We start from the raw sequence: 9,457 nt of genomic DNA on the forward strand, positions 1-9,457 counted from the left end.
TAAATAAATAAACGGCCTCAGTCCAGTATACCTGAAGGAGCGTCTCCACCCCCAACGTTCTGCCCGGACACTGAGGTCCAGTGCCAAGGGCCTTCTGGTGGTTCCCTCCCTGCAAGAAGCCAAGTTACAGGGAACCAGGCAGAGGGCCTTCTCGGTAGTGGCACCCGCCCTGTGGAACACCCTCCCACCAGATGTCAAAGAGAAAAATAACTACCTAACTTTTAGAAGACACCTGTTTAGGGAAGCTTTTAATGTTTAATAGGTTATTGTATTTTAGTGTTTTGTTGGAAGCCGCCCAGAGTGGTTGGGGAAACCCAGCCAGATGGGCAGGGTATCAATAATAAATTATTATTATTATTATTATTATTATTATTATTATTATTATTATTATTATAGGCCAGATCTGCTGCCCCTGTGGATCTTGCTACCTGAGGCAGTCACTTCACCTTGCCTCATGGGTCCCTGGTATCCAACTAAAAGGTAAAGGACCCCTGGACGGTTAAGTCCAGTCAAAAGCGACTCTAGGGTTGCGGCGCTCATCTCACTTTCAGGCCTTGGGAGCCGGCGTTTGTCCACAGACTGTTTTCTGGGTCAGACAGTTTTCCACTTCTGACATATGAAGTACCTTGACGAGTGCCAGAGCGCACGGAAACACTGTTTACCTTCCCGCTGCAGTGGTACCTATTTATCTACTTGCGCTGGCGTGCTTTCAAACTGCTAGGTTGGCAGGAGCTGGGACAGAAAAGGGGAGCTCACCCCGTCGCGGGGATTCAAACCGTCAACCTTCTGATCAACAAGCCCCAAAGTAGTCCCATTCGTGCAAGGCGTTCCTGTGTGCCTCCGTCTCCCAGAACTGCTCCAGACATTTGAGGTTCCTCTGAATGTATTACCCTATTTTCCGCTTTGTGGAAGCTCTAGGAGCCTAGAACCTTGGTGTTCACAGTAGCTTTTGCCAAGCAATACAAAGTCAAGTAAACTGGACAGGTGACATTTGTGATTTCAAAGCTTTATTGGCTCATATATCAGGAAGACTGTGGCGACAAAATTAGCATACAAAGTTTCAAAATGTGTAGATATTTCCTAGTTATCAATAAAAAATATTGCAACAGATATCACCCAAGAAACAGTTATGTGTGTACTCCGCAGTGAAACATGTGATTAGTGCACAGTTCTGCATAAAGTTGTGGATGAACGTACAAGGCTCACCAATGCAATGTCTGGTAAGAACAAAATATTTGTGGCTCATTTAGTCATTTATAAATAGGCAGTGGTACATGGCCATTAGCATGCATTTTCCATGCACAAAGACATCCTCACATGTTCAACGTATTTCCTTAATGCAGCCATTGATTATTTTTTTTTTTTTAAAGAATGTGCATTTGGTTATTTGCTGCGTTTGAAGACAAAATATCCAAAGACAGAGAAACAGAAATGTCAATGCAGTTATCCTTTGGAAAGTAGTCATTCCAAAGTCCTATATACCATCGCTTTGATTCATGCCTATGTCCCATACATTTTAAATATAGATATATATATATGTGATGTTGACAGTCAGACGTTATATTTGAACTTTTGTTGCATAAGCATATGTAATATAGATCCAAACCACACACAAAAAACTCTCATCTTCCTCAGGATAACGATGTATTTTACGGTATAATCTATAGTTGGCTATGCTGGCCTGGAGTAAATGAGAGATGTACATAGTCCAACAATTTTTAGAGGGCACTGGTTTGAGGAAGTCTGTTCCTTCAGAGAACACTTGGGTTTTTAAACTGTTGCAGCCTGTCTTGAGTGCTCGGGATAAAACAGGACATGAAATAAATTAAAATTAAAATACCTAGATCTGCTTCTGTGTTCCTGTTGTACTTTGGGCTGCATTTTGCTCACCCTCTTTATCATACTTTGTAAATTAAGAAGTAAAAACATTATTATCTCAGTCATTTAAATCGTTATGATTTAAAAATAGTAATATTCCTCATATTCAACAGAGGTGCACTTGAATACATTCATACATTACGGTCATAATGGCATTGCACATTGTATTGGAATTTACAAATTGTCAGCTAATAGCTAGTTACCCTAAAACTATGAACGCAAACTAGTGATGTCTAGTTAACTAATGACCCTCTGATTAATGAGCAGAATTACAGGATGGTTCTTTGCTCTCTGAATATTGCACCGTTCGGAAAATTACACCAGAGTTAGGCACAGAATATCAGCTTTTTCAAGAAAATATTTCCAATTGACCCCATCCAACAATTTTATAATATTTTAAGAAAAACAGTACCTCTAAGTAACAGAATATGCACCAATAAAAAGCCCCCTCCTTCTTTTCCCTAAATATCAAGGTCTTATTCAGATGTTATGTTTTCAGCCAGGATATTCACCCTGTGACTTTTTCTCTACAGATTACCGTACATGTTCCACGATGCTGAGGACTTTCCCATGATCATCTCTGGAATGATCCCATAATCAGCTATGGAAAAGGAAAGCCCAATCTTTGCAAATGGCTCCCTCCCGCACACAGGTTTATCTTTTGAGATCCAGCTATGAAGAATTTGTATACTTGAAGTCTTTGAGATGGCAGCCAATAATGTCAAATTGGCTCCCAGAGCCATGAGACAAATTACTATAATGGGTACTTCATCACAGGGAACATGGAGGACAGCAAAAGTGTTATTAGACTCTAATAGGCTCAAAAGACATAATAGGGAACACTTTGAGAACAGAAAACTCACGGGAAGACAGATCTTTTTATTCTGGTACAGTAAGTGGACTTTTAGGATTGTCTATGGAAACTGATAATGTCTGCTCCTGTCTGGCGTACTAATAGATAAAATAGTAGATGTCACACAAGAAAGAATAGGGACAAATTATTTGCAAAGTGCTTACACATGTGAATCACATTTTGAAATAATGTACGTAAGAGCCATAGGAACTTGAAGCAGGAATAGTTGCGGCATCAGTGCTAATAATTCAATAATTTTTCAGCGTCAATTGGTGCATAGGGCTTGCTCAGGTTGTAATCCTGTGTGCACTTATCCAGAAATAAGTCCCGTAAACTTTGGGCTTATTCCAGAGACAGCATGCATAGGACTGCATTGTTAGAAAAACATTTACGTTATAACCTGAGATATAATTTAGGTAGAAAATGGGCATTTTATGAAGAGAAAGCAATTGGAATGGTCTACAGTGGTGCCTCAGGTTACATACGCTTCAGGTTACATATGCTTCAGGTTACATACGCTTCAGGTTACAGACTCCGCTAACCCAGAAATAGTGCTTCAGGTTAAGAACTTTGCTTCAGGATGAGAACAGAAATCGTGCTCTGGCAGCGTGGCGGCAGCGGGAGGCCCCATTAGCTAAAGTGGTGCTTCGGGTTAAGAACAGTTTCAGATTAAGAACAGTCCTCCGGAACAAATTAAGTACTTAATCAGAGATTCCGCTGTATTTCTAGAGCAATGTGATTCCCCTTCAAGTTCTTTAGCAAAGCATTATTTGGGTATGATGACATATCTCACGTATCATATTATAGAGTTGTATCTGACTATGTCATACTCAGAGTAAACCCAATAAATAGTCAGCCATGACTAACTTTAAGCCCATTGATGTCAGTGAGTCTGTTGGGTATGCCTTAGCCAGACACAACACATAATCATTTATATGTAAGGATTTATCATTTTTTTTAAAAAAGGCCGTTCAGTCAGGATTGTCTCCGAAAATATTTCTTCTCCAGGGCAAGGCTACGAGTTTCATCGTACAGTTTCAAAGCGAAACTGGTGAAGTAGATACATCAATTTATTCAAACTTCCCGTAGATACATCAATTTATTGAAATGACAACTTATTCAATCGTCAGTTATCAAAACCGACAAATGGCATTATTCAAATTTCCCATAGATGCATCAATTTATTCAAAGAACAACTTACTCTTTTGTCAGTTATCAAAACTGCCAATTGGCATTAGACAGTCTGAAATATTTTCCTGCTACTTTTAAATTGCCCCAGGGAACTGAAATGCTACAGATCCCTATTCCTGATTGGCCTTAGCACATTTCATTCCCACAATGCACAAACTGCAGTATTCTGCGCACTACAATCCCGTACATGCCTACTCAAAAAACCCTGGGACTTAGGCTGTATACATACCATACATTTGAAGTACATAGCTTTCCCCAAAGAATCCCAAGAACTGTAGTTTGCCCCTCGCTGAGCTACAATTCCCAGCACCCTTAACAATCTGCACTTAAGCATGTTGCCTGAACCTTTATCAAATGCCATTGCCTTGTGTGGATTGGCTCCTTTGCACAATTGGATATCTTTTTTCCCCTTTCCTAAAGCTCCCCTTTCAAGCTCGAGTCGATTAACCTCTTGTCAGTCCAAGAGTACTGGCTTGCTGAACAGGCAGAGAGGGTTTTGTTTTGTTTTATACATGAAGAGTCTAAGACAAGCATGTCCAAAGTCCGTTTCGGGGGCATAATCCTGGCTGCCGGTCGGTTTAATCCAGCCCCTGTGGCAGTTTCTTTCCTGAGGTAAAAATTCTTCAATCTTAAAAAAAACAACTTTGGGGTAGAATCATAAAAAAGCTCAACAACTTCAATCCTAAAAAAAGGTTAACAGCTTTGGTCGGCCCTCACGGCCCTTCACTTCATCAAATCTGGCCCTCTGAAAAAAGTTTGGACACCCCTGGTCTAAGACTTGCCATAGGGCTTTGATGGTCCAAAGCATCCCATGGAAAACCTCTTCTCTGGTCCCCGGGCTTATCAAATAGAAAGATGATCATGCAGCTATTGACTCTCGTACACTATTTCAGCCAACAAAACTATAAATACGATAATAGCACCACTTCTTTCTTCCAGCCGGCAGATTTCATATGATAGCTCATCTGATGGAAAAGTAATGGTAGATGAAATGATAAGATTAACAGGGGCAGGACATCCAAATCTCTCCTGGTTAGAAAATCTGAAGGATCTTCTATGTAGCATTCCCATCTCCCAGCCAGCCAACTTTTAAAATTCTTGTTTTATGGATTTGATTTACAAAAAGCCACTCTTCATCTTTTCCAGATTAAAATCAACAGCATTTTTCTCGTTTCCTGGGCTGAAATACGATTCAACTCCTAATGTTTTGTTGCAAGTGGATGATTACCATTTGATGCGGAATCGAATGATTATCAAGCACACCTATGGAAAAAATTGTTTTTTAAAAAATCGGTATATCTGCAACTGTGCATCATTCTGATGATGACTCTATGGTTTTCACTAGAACAACACAAAGATGCAGAACGTCACAGGTGTGTGTGGAGGAAGCCTCATATACAAAAACAACACAACACAAAGGTTTAGAAAGGTTTACATTCAAGGCAAGTTTTCCTGGTTGCAGTTGGGAGGGAAACACAGCCCATTGGCCACCAGGATTGGCATGTATCTTGCCAGGAATTAACTTTTCTATCGTATTAGGAATACACAAAGGGTCCTTTGAGATTATATTTTCACCTTCTGAAAATTGGACTGGACTCTTATTTTTCTAAGATAAGCCCCTTTCAGAAAACATCAACACCATTTTACATTGCAAAGAAATGCATCTCACCTCATCCGGTCTTGCGTGATTGAATAACAGAGAGCTCAAAGTTCTGCCCTCTCCGCCCCTTCGTTCTCAAGAGTTTTCTTCCTTTCTGACCTTCAATTTTCTTTGGCCCTCCCAAAGGAAAGCAACAAAGGCCATTCTCCTGCTTTCTTCCCGTCAGTAACTGTCCAGATCTCTGTCTTCCCCTCGATGTTTGATCCATTCCCTCCCATTTTTCTTCCATGACTCAAAACACGGTGAAACTTTATGGCAAACGTCTGGGGCCAAGGAAAATTTATGAGTTTGCTTTTCTTCCCACCATTGTATATAAAGAAGCACCAAAGCTGAGAGCAGATTTGTAAAGTGGACAAAAATAAAGTTGGGCAGAATGAAAGCAGTTGCTGCCATTCGTGTCCTCTGAAGGCATTGAGGGGTTCGGTGTGGGTGAATGGAGAAATATTTCAGGAACAAAATTAGGAATTGGTCCATCTTGCGGAAAAAGAGAAGGATGAAATGGGGAGATTTAGCCAGGTTCTCTGGCACAGTGTCACTGATGGTAGGTAGAAGGAGAATTAGGAGGGGGTTACAGGGGGGAGCAATTGCAAAAATAATGAGGTGCCATGCCAGAAAGATGGTTAATTTGTTTATGTATGCAACCACAGCAGCTAGGATCCTTTATGCTCAGAGTTAGGAAAACGAAGAAGTTCCCACTAAAGAAGAATGGATTAGCAAAGTTATGGACCACATATCAATCCAGCAAAGCTAACAGCTAAAATAAGAGAATTTAATGATGATTGTCTTTTTTGAAGAATGGAAGCCCTTTTCGGATTATTTGAAGAAATATGAAAATATGAATAATCCACGAGCAGGATTAGGATGATGAGCAACAGAAAGAATTAGAGACTCTTGTGCTATGATTATGATGTAAAAAGGGGGAGAGAGGGTGCAGCAAAACAGGGGCAACAAGGAAAACATCATGGACAATGGGATGGGAAGTCAATAACATAGAAATTGGGGTTTTTTTAATGTACAGTCATACCTCATGTTACGTTTGCTTCATGATACGTTTTTTCAGGTTGCGTCCCGCGGCGACCCGGAAGTACTGGAAAGGGTTACTTCCGGGTTTCGACGCTCGTGCATGCGCAGAAGCGCTAAATCGCGTCGCGCACCTGCGCAGATACGGCGCTTCGCAACCAGAGGTACCACTGTATTGGAATTGTATGTGGGATTTCTGGAAATTTAATCAAATAAATTGGGGGGGGGGGGAGATCATTGAGGTGCCGTGGCAATGCATGCAGAGAGTGTGGTTTGTGGTGGGGCTACGGTACCTTCCACAGTCTCAGTGCTGCGTCAGAGTGAGCTATGCGCCATATTCAGTGTGGGATGGTGCCTCCGGGTGGCTGAGCGTGGGGCGGGACCCGGGCAGCCAGCAGGCAAGCCAGGATGATGCCCACCACCTGCATGAGTGCCAGCCCGAGGGCCGCCGTGGCAATGTAGAACATGTTGTCGCTGACGAAATTGTAGACCTTGCTGTAGCACCCGTCGCGGTAAATTCCCCGGGCGCCGAAAGGGAGAGGGCTGTGCAGGCACCTTTTGCGTGCCCTGCAGCAGCTGGCGGGCACGGAGCCGTTGGGTGGCTGTTGCTCCATAGACCACGGCGAGGAAAACCAGTCGCGGTAACTTTCCACCCCGCAGCAGTCCAGGGTGCGCTGGACGGAATCCAGAGCCTCGGCCTTCTCCTCGTCCTCTGCGTAGGAGCGTATGGCTTCGCCGAGGCCGTTCTGGAAGCCTTCGGCGATAGCCTTGCGGTAGAACAAGCTGGAGAGGCCCGCCGCTAAGCCGGCGGCCAGCACCGCCAGCTGAAAGCTCCCGTAAGTGCGCAGCAGGCAGCGGTGTTCGGTGGCGGCGCTGAAGCAACCCAGGAAGCCCCACACGATGACAGCCGCGCCGGTTGCCAACAAAATGAAGGAGGTGTTTGGGTATTGGTTGGTGGAGAGCACCAAGTAGGTGCCCAGGGAAATCTTGGCCCAAATGCCAAGGGTAACCATGGTGAGACCCGCTGCCCAGAAGACAAAGCTGAAAGCCATGAGGAAAAGCTTGAGCACAGCCATGGTACCTTTCTGGCGACGGAAGGTAAAATCTCCTAGGTGCTTATAACCAGTATGGAGGGATGAAGTGGCACCTGGTCCTGCCGACTGATGCTCCTTGAAGCTGACTGATGCTCTGAGATGCCACCTTTAGATGGTTTTTCCTTGAAGTTTTGGTTAATCTCCTCCACCTTGCAAGCTGGGCAATGGTGAACACCTTCACTCGGGACCCCAAGTATGAAATGCTGAATGCATGCTCTTGCCAGACGATGGTACTGGGGTGGTGTTGTTTTGGGGTTCGGCAGCTCCACAACCAGTACTGGGGTGGTGTTCTTTGGGGTTCAGCAGCTTCACAACCAGCGGAGGTTGTTGCAGAGATCCTAGAGCAGCTCTCACGGAGAGGGATGTTCGGAAATCTCTGCCTCCTTCACCTGGTCAGAACTCAGGATACCAGTCTCTTTTTCCCTATTCTGCAGAATGCAAAGAAGATTGCACAGCACAAAACCAGTTGGACAGGCTCTCTGGTCAAATTGCTGTCCTGGTTGTAGTAAAAGCGGCTTTTGACACCCCAGAAGAGAGAAGGACTGCCTCCTGCCAGAATTGTCTCTCAATCACTCCAGACACTCCTATCCTTGCCTCTCCAGTTGCATGCTCCGCCTTGGTATGTCAGCTGCTAATTTGTCCGTCATGGTCTCTGGTTCCCCAATTCAACCAAGCTTTTTTGGCTCAGAGATTGCTTTTCATTCAGCTGCCACAGAGGAAAATCAGCCTCAGCAACGGGGAGCTCGTTTTCCTGCAAAGCGGGCAGGTAGCTCTTCAGCTTTGATCCTTCCCCTCTCAAGAGATAACATATAAATGTTACATACCTTCATTTTAGCCGAAGCTGAAGATCGCAAGATTTCCCGGTGCATCCCAACCGGTGGTGAAACACTCATGTTAAAAGATTTCCCCATTCCTGAAAGGGGGAATGTTGCTCCTTGCCATAGACTGTGCTGATAACTTTCAGACGTAGGTAAAGACTGTCAGAGTGAAATGTAAATAAAGAAGAAGGAAGAATAGTGTACAGCTGTTTTGCTCCGTAATGTCAATTCCATGGAGCTGCCGTATCCATACGGATACAGAACATCTGATGACTCCTGTGCTGTATTATGGAGATGAATGAGAGTCTTGCAACCAACCATTCCCAGAGTCTACACTATTTCAAGCATTAATCTAAGGGACGGGGGAGTACATCAGAAAAACCAGGCTACTGCACTGAGATAACAAGGATCCCTGATCTAAGCACCCACCTTTCTTCGCTGCTCGGCCACCATTCATGCATAGCAAGTAGTACGGTTTTCCAGGAGGGTGAAATAAATAGACTGTTTAGATTTCCCTTTGATAGATTTATGGCGTGGTGAGTACAGGGCTGTATAACAGATCTATCGCTTGCTCTTTTCTTGGGAGTTGCAAGCTATAAAATGAAAGGGTTTTGCAGCTGGCAGGACAAGATTAGTCCTGGATGCAAGATGTCGGCGTCCCAGATTGCATTCACCAAAACAGCAAATGTTTCCTGGTCACCACTTATGTATCAACACACAGAGATGGGCACCAGAGAGTAATTTTAAGAACCTTCACAAAAAAAGGAATCTTTTATTTCATTCCACAGCTGTTATCCAATACCTGTTGAGTTTCCCTCCAGAAAATATATTCATGATTATGCAGTTGCCCTGGAGCTCAAGGAAAAAACATGATTTGCTTTTATTTGTTTCTTCAGAGAGGCCACAGAAAAAGGAAAAAAGCAGCCTGCTAATTGGAACATAA

At 43.5% G+C, this 9,457-nt stretch overlaps 1 pseudogene; it reads right to left on the reverse strand.

Moving 5' to 3' along the window:
* Positions 1-990: 990 nt before the first annotated feature.
* LOC144329138 (tetraspanin-7 pseudogene) lies at positions 991-8,924 on the reverse strand (annotated as a pseudogene).
* Positions 8,925-9,457: the final 533 nt, after the last annotated feature.

Source organism: Podarcis muralis, chromosome 10 (assembly GCF_964188315.1).
Source record: "Podarcis muralis chromosome 10, rPodMur119.hap1.1, whole genome shotgun sequence".
NCBI lineage: Eukaryota > Metazoa > Chordata > Lepidosauria > Squamata > Lacertidae > Podarcis > Podarcis muralis.